Genomic DNA, 14512 nt, shown 5'->3' with positions numbered 1-14512 from the left:
CTGCTTTTTAGTATGCTGTGTAGATTGGTCATAGCTTTTCTTCCAAGGAAGCCCAGATATACGTATATGTATAACTGATTCACTTTGCTGTACAGCAAAAACTAACAGCAGTGTAAACAAACTGTACTCTGATAATAATTTAAAAAAAGAAACAGAGTGGAGAGCTCTGAGCAGCTGAAGAAGGAGCAGAGGTAAAACAAGACTGAGGACAATGAGGCTGCTCAGGATCACAAAGGTGGTACTCCCCACCAAAAGAGTCCTCTGAGTCTCAGTTGCCTCGTCTACAAAACCAGAGCTGATCATGGCGATCACCACCAGTTGTGAGGAAGGGTCATTGAGCTAGCACAGGTGAAAAGACCTAGCATAGTGCCAGGAACAAAGAAGGGACTCAAGAAATATTACCAGAATCTCAATCCACGGAGAATGTCTCTTGAACCATCACCTAATAAAATCTGATAACCTTAAATCCTCAACCCTCTTCTTCTTGAGGGCTTGGTGAAGCTCACATTCCTATGTACTAAAATTGCTAAACAGATGATATAAATTGCTTTTTCATGTTACCAAAGTCATCTTAATGAAACAAAGAAACCTGAACATAGTCTCATTCCAACAGCACGTGGCCTTGTGTCATTCACAAGCGTAATGTTTTCAAAGACCTCACTACACATGACATCAGTCATATTAAAAGTCATTGATCCCTCTAAACAATGATTCTGTAATCATGATAATTATTATATTAGGGGCAGACAATCTAAAGACAGACAATCTCAAGACAGAAAAAGTGAGCCTGCTCCACAATACATTTTGGGGGGCAGGGAGGTAGCATACCAAATTTCAATTACACCATAGGCACTTTTTAGCATAACATGTACTGTATATTTTTGCATTTCAATAAATCCATTTTCCCCCTACACATAACACTTGGTAATTCAGAGAAATGTATCTTAGCAGCTCCCAACTGCTGCTTCCTCAAACTGGCTCATGGGTTTCTCTCTCTTTCTTTTTAGTTAAGTGAAAACTAAGAGCTCTCTGGGAGCAAGAATAAACCTGACTGTCTTTGAGAAAAAGGAATTCCTTTTGTTTCCCTCCCCCTCTCTCAAAATCATATCACATGCAATGGAACTGTCAGCTGAATTTATCTGTAATAAAGTGACCATGGGAGGAAATCAAGAGAATAATTTCTGTGAAAACTGCCATGTGTGGTTGTCATTATATCATATCAATGAGAAATCTTTCTACACATCCTATTTTCTCCCCAGAGCAAGGAGAAAGGCTCATTACAAATACAACCTCTGCTGCCAAACAGATGTGTGTTCAAATCCTGGCTTTACAAGCTATAAGCTCCATGGCAAGGTGATGCTGTGTGACTGCCCAGCCTCAGTCACAAAGGTCATGCACCTTTTATCTGTGCAAGTGAGCATTCATGTACAGAGCTATGAGCTTCCCTGCAAGAGTCTGCTGCACTGTGAGGAAGCCCAGGCCGCAAGGGGAGGCAAGGTGAAGGTGCTCTGGGGGCGGTTCTTATTGGAGCCATCCCCGTCCAGCCACTGGAGACGGAAGCAATGGCATCAGAAGTACTCCAGACCGATCTATACACTAGCTGAATGCCATTACAGAACATTAGTTGATGCCACGAGGAGGAAAAGCATCACAATTCTTTGCCCACAGGATCTGGCAGCTTAATAAAATGGTTGTTAATTTTAAGCCACTAAGTTTTGGGGTCATTTATTCTGCAGTAAGAGTAACAGGAGCTACAGCTTCCCAGGTGGCACTAGTGGTAAAGAACCCACCTGCCAATGCAGAAGATGCAAGAGATGCGGGTCTTCCTTGGTTGGGAAGATCCCCTGAAGGAGGGCATGGCAACCCACTCCAGTATTCTTGCCAGAAGAATTCCATGGACAAGAGGAGACTGGTGGGCTACAGTCCATAGAGTTGCACAGAGTCATACACAATTGAGTGATTTAGCATGCAGCACAATAGTAATAGAAGAAGCAATCTACGTAATCATCATCTCACAGGGCCCACAAGCCTTTAGAACCCTCGGCTACAAGTCAACAGGATAGAGATCTGGAACTGCGGCAACAATGGGCCCGTATATAGGATTTAACCTGTGCTGGGCAGTGTTCTTACTGATTTCTATCTATGAATTCCTTTAATCTGCACAACAGGCCTGTGAAGTAGGCAGTGTAATTATTCTCACTTCACCAGTGAGGGAAGTGAGGCACTGAGAGGTTAAGTGACTCACCCAACTTCCCACAGCAAGTAAGTGATAAAGCAGCATTGAATACAGATGCTGTGATGCCAGAGTCCCTGCCTTTATGCATCCCATCATACAATATCACTTGTGTCAACAACGTACATCAAGTATGTACGAGAAACCTTACTGAGGTGCCAGGACTTCCTGAAAACACTGATTGGCTGGTAGGAAAGCCTTTATGATGGCTACTGAGCTGGCCTCCTGGTCTGCTCACCAAATCCATCCAGAGTGGTGTTCCTGATGGCTCAGTCGTGGGCTCCTCTGCCTCTGGATCAGTCTTCAAGCTCAGAGGGTGCTTACTGGATTTCCTGCAATTCATAAAGACCATTTTCCTTTAGAGCATAGAGACCATTGCCACTCAGTGACAGCTCAACATTGATAATGTTACTTCCAACTGAGCTTTACTGGTACCATCTTAAGTGCTGTGGGAGAGGCAGACAATCATCGTAGCTAACAACTACTGAGCACTGTGCACCAGGCAAGTCTTATGCTCAGCATTTCACATGTAATATCTCCTGTAATCCTCACAGAAACAGTGGTCCATGATGCAGCAATATTGTTTTCAGTGCAGTTCTACAGAACAGGCAACCAAAGCTCATGGAGATACACTGACTTGTCCAACATCACATGGTAATTAAGTGAGATGGTCAGCATTTAAACTCACATCAGTGTAACTCTAAAGCCAGTATGCTCAACTAGAGCCATGAAACTCAATGCACTGCCTTTCCAATGAAAAAGAGATTTGCAACCTAGGGGATTATAGCCAGTGTGAGTTCCCACACCACCCTTCCTGGGTTCCATGCCTTTTGCTCTCGACTATCCACTTCTCTCATCTGTAAAATAAGGATAATGAAGATATTCTCTTCCACTCCTCAGTCTATACCCAAGAGAAATTAAAACATTTATTTACACAAAAACTCGGAGAAGGAACTGGCAACCTACTCCAGTATGCTTGCCTGGAAAATCTCATGGGCGGAGGAGCCTGGCAGGCTACAGTCCATGGGGTCGCAAAGAGTTGGACATGACTGAGCGACTTCAGCTTCACACAAAAACTTGGATGGCAATGTGTATGGCAGCATTATTGACAATAGCCAAACACTGGAAACAACCCAAATGTGCTAGTGGAATATTATTCAGCCATACAAAGGAATGAAGTATGGTACATGCTACTACATGGATGAACCTCAAACACATTTCTTCCATGGTAGAAGCCATGCACAAATAGTCACATATTACATGACTCAAGTTATATGAAATGTTCAAAGTAAGGAAATGTATGGAGAAAGAAAATAGACTCATGTTTTCTAGGGGTGAGGGGAGGGGTACTAAGGAGTGACTACTATTGAATATGGGGTTCCTTTGGGGGGTGATAAACAGTTCTCAAATTACTTGTGTTGATTGTTACACATATCTGTAAACACACTAAAAAATAGTGAATAGTATACTTTAATGGATGAATCAGATTGTATGTGAATTATACCTCTATGAATCTGTGTAAAAAAAAAAAATACTGCCTCACTGCCTGAGGTTGTTGTTTGGCATAAATAAATAAAGTACCAAGAAGCATGCCTGGCACAAGATCAGCTCTGAGCACACGTTAGCTGTTTTTACACTTTAAAAGGTTAGAAAGAATGTACTAGAACAGACTCTGGATATTGGTTCTTGTTTGGGCACCACAAGAAATCACATTCAATTTTCACTCCCGATTTTATTGTGTTTTCCTGAAAGTCGTTAAGTCCCCTTCATCCTGTCACCTGAAACACACAGCTAGAAGTGCCAAGTCGCACAGGAGAAATGAGAGAAAAACAGAAACAAAATAAAACCAATATTTTGGTGGGAAATACCAACTGCAGTGGGAAAAGACCTCATCCTGTTTGTGTTTAAGGAATCAATTAATCCTCAGGGAGATGCTCTGCCTATGTCTTGCCTGGGCGGCCCCTCCTCCACGCCTTGCCCTCCCTCTCTCTCTCCTTCAAAACCTTGAGCTACTTCCTCAGCCAAATAAATCCTGTTGAAATCTGCAAAGCAGAAGTTCACATACAAGATAGGAGCAGACAGGTTGCAGCAACTTACGACAGCAACTTTCCTAGTGCGTGGTCCTAGGTAAATCCCAGAAGAATGCCCCCAAAGCAGGTGTTGATTGGCTGAGGGACAGCTGTAGCTGTGGGATAAAAAAAGGCCAGCTTTGGAATCTACACAAATGGCCCTGATGAACCTATTTTCAGGGCAGGAACACAGCTGCAGGCATAGAGAACAGACATGTGGACACAGCAGGGAAAGGAGAAGGTAGGATGAATTGAGAGAATAGAATCGATGTATATGTACTCCCATGTGTAAAATAGATAGCCTATGGGAAGCTGCTGTATAGCACAGGAAGCCCTGTCTAGGGCTCAGTGACCATCTTGGGGTGGGGGTGGGGGGGTGGGGGATGGATGGAGGGCAGAGGAAGGGAGGCTCAAGAGGGACAGGATGGGGCTTGCCTGGTGGCTTAGTTGTAAAGAATCCTCTTGCCAAGACACGGGTTGGATACCTGGTCCAGGAAGACCCACATGCTGTACAGCAACTAAGCCCATGTGCTGCAACTCCTGAACCTGTGCTCTAGAGCCTGGGAGTTGCAACTACTGAGCCCACACAATACAACTACTGAAGCCTGTGTGCTCTAGAACCTGTGCTCCACAAGAGAAGTCACTGCAAGAAGAAGCCCATGCACTGCAACTAAGAGTAGCCCCAACTTGCATAACTAGAGAAAAGTTCGCACAGCAATGAAGACCCAGCACAGCCAAAAATAAATAAATAAAAATTTTAAAAAGGGGGAGGGAATATATGTATACATATAGCTGATTTATGTTGCTGCACAGCAGAAACTAACACAACATTGTAAAGCAATTATATATCCAATTAAAAAAAAAGAAGCGACAGCTTTGTGCTACCTCTCTGCACACCACTTAGTTTCTACCACAATCCTAGCAGCAAAGGCTAACAGGAAATGTAGAAGTATTTCAAGAAGCTGAGGAATGAAACTGGACTTCTAACCTTCCCAAATTTCTTCTTTTTAAATTGGAGTATAGCTGATTTACAATGTCATGTTAGTTTCTTCTTCACAGTAAAGTGAATCAGTTACACACACACACACACATATGTATATGCATATACATATATATGTATATATACACACACACACACACACACATATATATATAGATATATATATAGATATATATATATATATATATATATATATATTAGGGCTTCCCTGATAGCTTAGTTGGTAAAGAGACCCTGGTTTGATGCCTGAGTCGGGAAGATCCCCTGGAGAAGGAAAAGACTATCCACTCCAGTATTCTGGCCTGGAGAATTCCGTGGACTGTATAGTGCATGGGGTCCCAAAGTGTAGGACATGACTGAGCAACTTTCATATATATATATATATATATATATATACCCAGTCTTTTTAAGATTCTTTTCCCACATAGGTCATTACCTATGTGGTATACAGTATTGAAGGCAATGGCACTCCACTCCGTCTATGGGGTCACAAAGAGTCAGACACGACTGAAGCAACTTAGCAGCAGCAGCACACAGTACTGAGTAGAGCTCCCTGTGCTATATGGGTAGGTCCTTATTAGTTATCTATTTTATACACAGTAGTGTGTATAGTGAAGTCGCTCAGTCGTGTCTGACTCTCTGCGACCCCATGGGCTGTAGCCTACCATGCTCCTCCATCCATGGGATTTTCCAGGCAAGAATACTGGAGTGGGTTGCCATTTCCTTCTCCAGAGGATCTTCTTGACCCAGGGATCAAACCTGGGTCTCCCACATTGTAGGCAGACGCTTTACAGTGTGAGCCACCGGAGAAGCCCGTATGTCAATCCTTATCTCCCAGTTTATCCCTCCCCACCCTTTTCCCCCTTGTAACCTTAAGATTGTTTTCTATATCTGTAACTCTATTCTGTTTCGTACAATTCTTTTTTGATTCCACATATAAACAATGTCATAGGATATTTGTTCTCCAAACCTCTCATTTAACTTTATGGAAATAAGATTGTGTTCCTTGCAGTTGTTTGCAAGTTAGGTTTCCTTGTCCTTGACCTTGTATCCTAGTAGAAGCTTTCTTCAACACCAGCACATTACAGAGGACAGGGCTCAGATAATCTCTTCTCCTTGGATTTTGTAGGTAGAGAAGCTAATTTAAAGAAGAATTCTGTCCCAAAATTCCACTGGTCAGTCAGTACCTTACATGGTAAGCTCACCAGTCCAGCTCAAAAATGGTTAACTGACCCACAAGGAAAGTTATGACCGACTTAGACAGCATATTAAAAAGCAGAGACATTATTTTGCCAACAAAGGTCCATCTAGTCAAGGCTATGGTTTTTCCAGTGGTCATGCATGGATGTGAGGGTTGGACTGTGAAGAAAGCTGAGCGCCGAAGAATTCATGCTTTTGAACTGTGGTGTTGGAGAAGACTCTTGCGAGTCCCTTGGACTGCCAGGAGATCCAACCAGTCCATCCTAAAGGAGATCAGTCCTGGGTATTCATTGGAAGGACTGATGCTGAAGCTGAAACTCCAATACTTTGGCCACCTGGTGCAAAGAGCTGACTCACTGGAAAAGACCCTGATGCTGGGAAAGATTGAGGGCAGGCGGAGAAGGGGACAATAGAGGATGAGATGGCTGGATGGCATCACTGACTCAATGGACATGGGTTTGGGTGGACTCGAGGAGTTGGTGATGGAAAGGGAGGCCTGGTGTGCTGCAGTTCATGGGGTCACAAAGAGTCAGACACAACTGAGCGAATGAACTGAACTGAACTGACCTACAGGTAGCCTAAATAATGCTATTTCCGATAGCAGGGTCACAATTCCTCACCTAAAATGCCTTCTGCCTAATGTTTCAGAAATAAGAACTATCTGGATTTCAGCAATGGAGCTCAATATATATACTTTATATGATGTAATGCCCGATTGGGATTGGGAGCAGCATCCAGTAATCAATACAGTAAATAACCTTTCTGAGGTGAAGAAGGTGATTTCTCAGATGAAATACGATAAACAGATTCTAAATAAACTTACAGTCAATGCAGGTCCACTTTTGCCATGAAACAAGTTTGCTGGAAACTTGCCAAAAGATCCAGTTTCCTATCCACATTGGATTTCAGAATTATAGATGAGAGATTGTGATGCTATACCTTCATGTACACATTACCAATTGTTCGTTCCTGGGCAATTTCCTCACTTAATTGGGCCTCATTTGCCTCATCTGTGAAATGTGATAATAAAGGAGCCAATATGCAGAAAGCTTTGAGCAGTGCCTGATGTAATAAGAGCTCAAGAAACGTTATTGCACCTAAGTGTCTATTGACAATCATTTATCTAATGGTTAAAGAAGTTGTGATATATACATACATTGTATATATATAGTATATATATATATATATATGTATGTGCATATATGTATATATATATGTATATATACATATATATGTGTGTATATATACTATAAATAAATATATTTATTATAAATATATATTATATATATTTATTTATATATATAATATATTATTATATATTTATATATAATATGTATATTTATATATAATATAATATAAATATATTATACTCTATATAAATATATATTATATATATATTTATCTAATGGTTAAAGAAGTTGTGATATATACATACATGTATATATATAGTATATATATGTATGTATATATATGTGTATGTACATATACATATATATGTGTGTGTATATATATATATATATATACTATGCTGCTGCTAAGTTGCTTCAATCGTGTCCAACTCTGTGAGACCCCATAGACGGCAGCCCACCAGGCTCCCCCATCCCTGGGATTCTCCAGGCAAGAACACTGGAGTGGGTTGCCATTTCCTTCTCCAATGCATGAAAGTGAAAAGTGAAAGTGAAGTCGCTCAGTCGTGTTGGATTCCTAGCGACCCCATGGGCTGCAGCCCACCAGGCTCCTCCATCCATGGGATTTGCCAGGCAAGAGTACTGGAGTGGGCTGCCATTGCCTTCTCCATATATATACTATATATATATATATAGTATATATACACACACACACACACACATACACAGTGGAATATTATTCAGTCACTAAAAATGGTATTTCCAATTTTGATTTTTTAAATTAATTTATTTATTTTAATTGGAGGCTAATTACTTTACAATATTGTAGTGGTTTTGCCATACATTGACATGAATCAGCCATGGGTGTACATGTGTTCCCCATTCTGAACCTCCCTCTCACCTCCCTCCTCATCCCATCCCTCAGGGTCATCCCAGTGCACCAGCCCTGAGCATCCTGTCTCATGCTTCGAATTGGAACTGGCGATCCATTTCACATATGATAATATACATGTTTCAATGCTATTCTCTCAAATCATCCCACCCTCACATTCAACCACAGAGTCCAAAAGACTGTTCTTGATACCTGTGTCTCTTTTGCTGTCTCATATATAGGGTTATTGTTACCATCTTTCTAAATTCCATATATATGCTTTAGTATACTATACTGGTGTTTTTCTTTCTCAATTACTTCACTCTGCATATTAGGCTCCAGTTTCATCCACCTCATTAGAACTGATTCGAATGCATTCTTTTTAATGGCTGAGCAATATTCCATTGTGTATATGTATCATGGCTTTCTTATCCATTCATCTGCCAATGGACATCTAGGTTGCTTCCATGTCCTGGCTATTACAAACAGTGCTGCAATGAACATTGGGGTACACGTGTCTCTTTCAATTCTGGTTTCCTCGGTGTGTATGCCCAGCATTGGGATTGCTGGGTCATATGGCAGTTCTATTTTCAGTTTTTTAAGGAATCTCCACACTGTTCTCCATAGTGGCTGTACTAGTTTGCATTCCCACCAACAGTGTAAGAGGGTTCCCTTTTCTCTGCACCCTCTCCAGCATTTATTGCTTATAGACTTTTGGATAGCAGCCATTCTGACTGGCATGACATGGTACCTCATTGTGGTTTTGATTTGCATTTCTCTGATAATGAGTGATGTTGAGCATCTTTTCATGTGTTTGTTAGCCACCTGTATGTCTTCTTTGGAGAAATTTAATTCTTTAGCACATTTTGGTTGTTTGGCGAATTTTTTGATTGGGTTGTTTATTTTTCTGGAATTGAGCTGCAGGAGTTACTTGTATATTTTTGAGATTAACTCTTTGTCAGTTGCTTCATTTGCTATTATTTTCTCCCATTCTGAAGGCTGTCTTTTCACCTTGCTTATAGATTCCTTCATTGTGCAAAGGTTTTAACTTTAATTTAGGTCCCATTCATTTATTTTTGCTTTTATGTTCATTACTCTGGGAGGTGGGTCATAGAGGATCCTGCTGTGAATTATGTCAGAGTGTCTTACCTATGTTTTCCTCTAGGAGTTTTATAGTTTCTGGTCTTACATTTAGATCTTTAATTCATTTTGAGTTTATTTGTGTCTATGGTGTTAGAAAGTGTTCTAGTTTCATCCTTTTACAAGTGGTTGACCAGTTTTCCCAGCACCACTTGTTAAAGAGATTATCTTTTCTCCATTGTGTATTCTTGCCTCCTTAGTCAAAGATAAGGTGTCCATAGGTGAGTGGATTTATCTCTGGGTTTTCTATTTTGTTCCATTGATCTATATTTCTGTCTTTGTGCCAGTACCATACTGTCTTGATGACTGTAGCTTTGTAGCATAGTCTGAAGTCAGGCAGGATGATTCCTCCACTTCCATTCTTCTTTCTCAAGATTGCTTTGGCTATTTGAAGTTTTTTGTGTTTCCATACAAATTGTGAAATTATTTGTTCTAGTTCTCTGAAAAATACCGTTGGTAGCTTGATAGGGATTGCATTGACTCTATGGATTGCTTTGGGTAGTATACTCATTTTCACTTTATTGATTTTTCCGATCCATGAACATGGTATATTTCTCTATCTATTTGTATCCTCTTTAATTTCTTTCATTAGTGTTTTATAGGTTTCTCTATATATAGGTCTTTTGTTTCTTTCAGTAGATTTATTCCTAAGTATTTTATTCTTTTTGTTGCAATGGTGAATAGAATTGTTTCCTTAATTTCTCTTTCTATTTTTTCATTGTTAGTGTATGGGAATGCAAGGGATTTCTGTGTGTTAATTTTATATCCCGCAACTTTACTATATTCATTGATTAGCTCTAGTCATTTTCTGGTGGAGTCTTTAGGGTTTTCTATATAGAGGATCATGCAATCTGCAAACAGTGAGAGCTCTACTTCCTTTCCAGTCTGGATTCCTTTTATTTCTTTTTCTGCTCTGACTGCTGTGGCTAAAACTGACAACCATGTTGAATAGTAGTGGTGAGAGTGGGCACCCTTGTCTCTGACTTTAGGGGAAATGCTTTCAAATTTTCACCATTGAGGATAATGTTTGCTGTGGGTTTGTCATATATGGCTTTTATTATGTTGAGGTATGTTCCTTCTATGCCTGCTTTCTGGAGGTTTTGTTTTGTTTTGTTTTTCATAAATGGATGTTGAATTTTGTCAAAGGCTTTCTCTGCATCTATTGAGATAACCACATAGTTTTTATCTTTCAATTTGTTAATGTGGTGCATTAGATTGATTGATTTGCAGATATTGAAGAATCTTTACATCTTTGGGATAAAGCCCGCTTGGTCATGCTGTATGATCTTTTTAATATGTTGTTGGATTCTGTTGCTAGAATTTTGTTAAGGATTTTTGCATCTATGTTCATCAATGATATTGGCCTGTAGTTTTCTTTTTGGGGGCATTTTTCTCTGATTTTGGTATTAGGGTGATGGTGGCCTCATAGAATGAGTTTGGAAGTTTACCTTCCTCTGCAATTTTCTGAAAGAGTTTGAGTAGCATAAGTGTTAGCTCTTCTCTAAATTTTTGGTAGAATTCAGCTGTGAAGCCATCTGGTCCTGGGCTTTTGTTTGCTGGAAGATTTCTGTTTACAGTTTCAATTTCTGTGCTTGTAATGGATCTGTTAAGTTTTCTATTTCTTTCTGGTTCAGTTTTGGAAAGATATACTTTTCTAAGAATTTGTCCATTTGTTCCAAGTTGTCCGTTTTATTGGCATACAGTTGCTGATAGTAGTCTCTTATGATCCTTTGTATTTCTGTGTTGTCTGTTGTGATTTCTCCATTTTCATTTCTAATTTTGTTGATTTGATTCTTCTCCCTTTTTTTTTTGATGAATCTGGCTAATGGTTTGTCTATTTTATTTATCTTCTCAAAGAGCCAGCTTTTAGCTTTGTTGAGTTTTGCTATGGTCTCCTTTGTTTCTTTTTCATTAATTTTCCCCCTATTTTTTATTATTTCTTTCCTTCTACTACCCCTGGGGTTCTTCATTTCTTCCTTTTCTAGTTGCTTTAGGTGTAGAGTTAGGTTATTTATTGATTTTTCTCTTGTTTCTTGAGGTAAGCTTGTATTGCTATGAACCTTCCCCTTAGCACTGCTTTTACTGAATCCCATAGGTTTTGGGTTGTTGTGTTTTCATTTTCCTTCTTTTCTCTGCATATTTTAATTTCTTTTTTGGTTTCTTCTGTGATTTGTTGGTTATTCAGAAGCGTGTTGTTTAGCCTCCGCATCTTTGTATTTTTAACAGTTTTTCCCCTGTAGTTGACATCTAATCTTACCTCATTGTGATCAGAAAAGATGCTTGAGATGATTTCAATTTTTTTTTAAATTTACCAAGGCTAGATTTATGGCCCAGGATGTGACCTATCCTGGAGAAGGTTCTATGTGCATTTGAGAGAAAAGTGAAATTCATTTCTTTGGGGTGAAATGTCCTACAGATATCAACTAGGTCCAACTGGTCCACTGTATCATTTAAAAATTGTGTTTCCTTGCTAATTTTGTTTAGTTGATATATCCATAAGTGTGAGTGGGGTATTAAAGTCTCCCACTATTATTGTGTTACTGTTAATTTCCCCTTTCATACTTGCTAGCATTTGCCTTACATATTTTGGTGCTCCTATGTTGGGTGCATATATATTTATGATTGTTATACCTTCTTCTCGGATTGATCCTTTGATCATTATGTAGTGTCCTTCTTTGGGTCTTTTCACAGCTTTTATTTTAAAGTCTATTTATTCTGATATGAGTATTGCTACTCCTGCTTTCTTTTGGTCTCTATTTGTGTGGAATATCTTTTACCAGCCCTTCACTTTCAGTCTGTATGTGTCCCTTGTTTTGAGGTGGGTCTCTTGTAGACAACAAATATAGGGGTCTTGTTTTTGTATCCATTCAGCCAGTCTTTGTCTTTTTGTTGGGGCATTCAACCCATTTACATTTATGGTAATTATTGATAAGTATAGTCCCGTTTCCATTTACTTTGTTGTTTTGGGTTTGAGTTGATACCCTCTTTCTGTGTTTCCTGTCTAGTGAAGATCCTTTAGCATTTGTTGAAGAGCTGGTTTGGTGGTGCTGAATTCTCTCAGCTTTTGCTTGTCTGTAAAGCTTTTGATTTCTCCTTCATATTTGAATGAGATCCTTGCTGGGTACAGTAATCTGGGTTGTAGGTTTTTCTCTTTCATCACTTTAAGTATGTCTTGCCATTCCCTTCTGGCTTGAAGAGTTTCTATTGAAAGATCAGCTGTTATCCTTATGGGAATCCCCTTGCATGTTATTTGTTGTTTTCCCCTTGCTGCTTTTAATATTTGTTCTTTGTGTTTGATCTTTGTTAATTTGATTAATATGTGTCTTGGGGTGTTTTGCCTTGGGTTTATCCTGTTTGGGACTCTCTGGGTTTCTTGGACTTGGGTGACTATTTCCTTCCCCATTTTAGGGACATTTTTAACTATTATTTCCTCAAGTATTTTCTTATGGCCTTTCTTTTTGTCTTCTTTTTCTGGGACTCCTATGATTCGAATGTTTGGGCATTTGACATTGTCCCAGAGGTCTCTGACGTCCTCATTTCTTTTAATTCTTTTTTCTTTTTCCCTCTCCGTTTCATTTATTTCCACCATTCTATCTTCTACCTCACTTATCCTATCTTCAGAGTTACATGGAGAAGAGAAGAGGGAGGAGGCAGATATAGGTGACCAGGAAGAGAAGAGGGGGAATCCAAAGTGGAGAGAGCAATCTAGCCAGTAATCAATTCCCTTTGTGCTCTCCACCATCTGGAACACTCAGAGAGTTTCATGGAGTTACATAGAGAAGAGAAGGGGGTGAAGGAAGGAGATAGAGGTGACCAGGAGGAGAAGAGGGGGAGTCAAAAGGAGAGAGACAGATATAGCCAGTAATCAGTTCCCTAAGTGTTCTCCACAGCCCAGAACACCCAGAGAGATTCACACAGTTGGGTAGAGAAGAGTAGGTGGAGGGAGGAGATAGAGGTGGCCTGGGGGAGAAAAAGGAGAATCAAAAGGGGGAGAGAGCAATGAAGTCAGTAATCACACTCCTAAGTAAATATAGGTACTGAATACTGGATTCTTAAAGGTACAAAATTGATAACAAATACCTAAAAGCAAAGATTAAAAATCTAGAGTAGAGGGTAGACTCTCAAAAATACAATATTAAAAAATCAAAACAAAATCACAAAAATTATTCTAAATATATATATATATGAAATTTATATAGCTTGCTTTACAAATAGCACCTTTTTTGCAAAGTAATAGGTTTAAAAAATGAAAATTAAAGGAGTAATAAAGAACTTTAAAATTAAAAAAAATTTAATAAGTGATAATAAGGAAATATATCTAGGAATTTCTCTGGATCTGTTGAGGGCAGTGTGTGGTCTATTCAGTTTCAGATAGTTCCTTTTTTCAGATTATACTTCTTCTCAAGGTCTATAGGCCACTTCCAATGTAGTCGGTGCTAACAACAGGGTTTCAATCTGTTGCACCTGTCACTTACAAAGCTGTTCCCTCTTTTTTGTTTATTTTGGCTTCCTCTGTTTGCAAGTCTCTTCAGTGTCTAATTTCTGCCCTGACACAAGAGGGTGAAGGTGATCACTTATTTAGGCTCACTTGCTCAGTTGTGCTGTGGGGAGGAAGGAACACTGCAAATAAATATCACTGGCATGTGTGGGGAGTGCTCGCAGTGTCTGGGCCACACTGGGTTTGCCCCCACTCACAGCATGTGTACTTTTCCAGTCTACTCTGTTCAGGCTCCAGGTTGCTCTGCAGGGGAACTGTCTAAAGCAGGCCCTGGGTTGCGTGCATTACCCAGGACTAAGCTGCTCAGGTTCAGGTTCTTGGGTACTCCACAAAGGCACAGACTTGGTTGGGCGTGCATTTTGTGTCCTTCCCAG

The sequence above is a fragment of the Bubalus bubalis genome, chromosome X (assembly GCF_019923935.1).
Source record: "Bubalus bubalis isolate 160015118507 breed Murrah chromosome X, NDDB_SH_1, whole genome shotgun sequence".
In the NCBI taxonomy this organism is placed as follows: domain Eukaryota; kingdom Metazoa; phylum Chordata; class Mammalia; order Artiodactyla; family Bovidae; genus Bubalus; species Bubalus bubalis.
Note: the sequence above shows the minus strand (reverse complement) of the source record.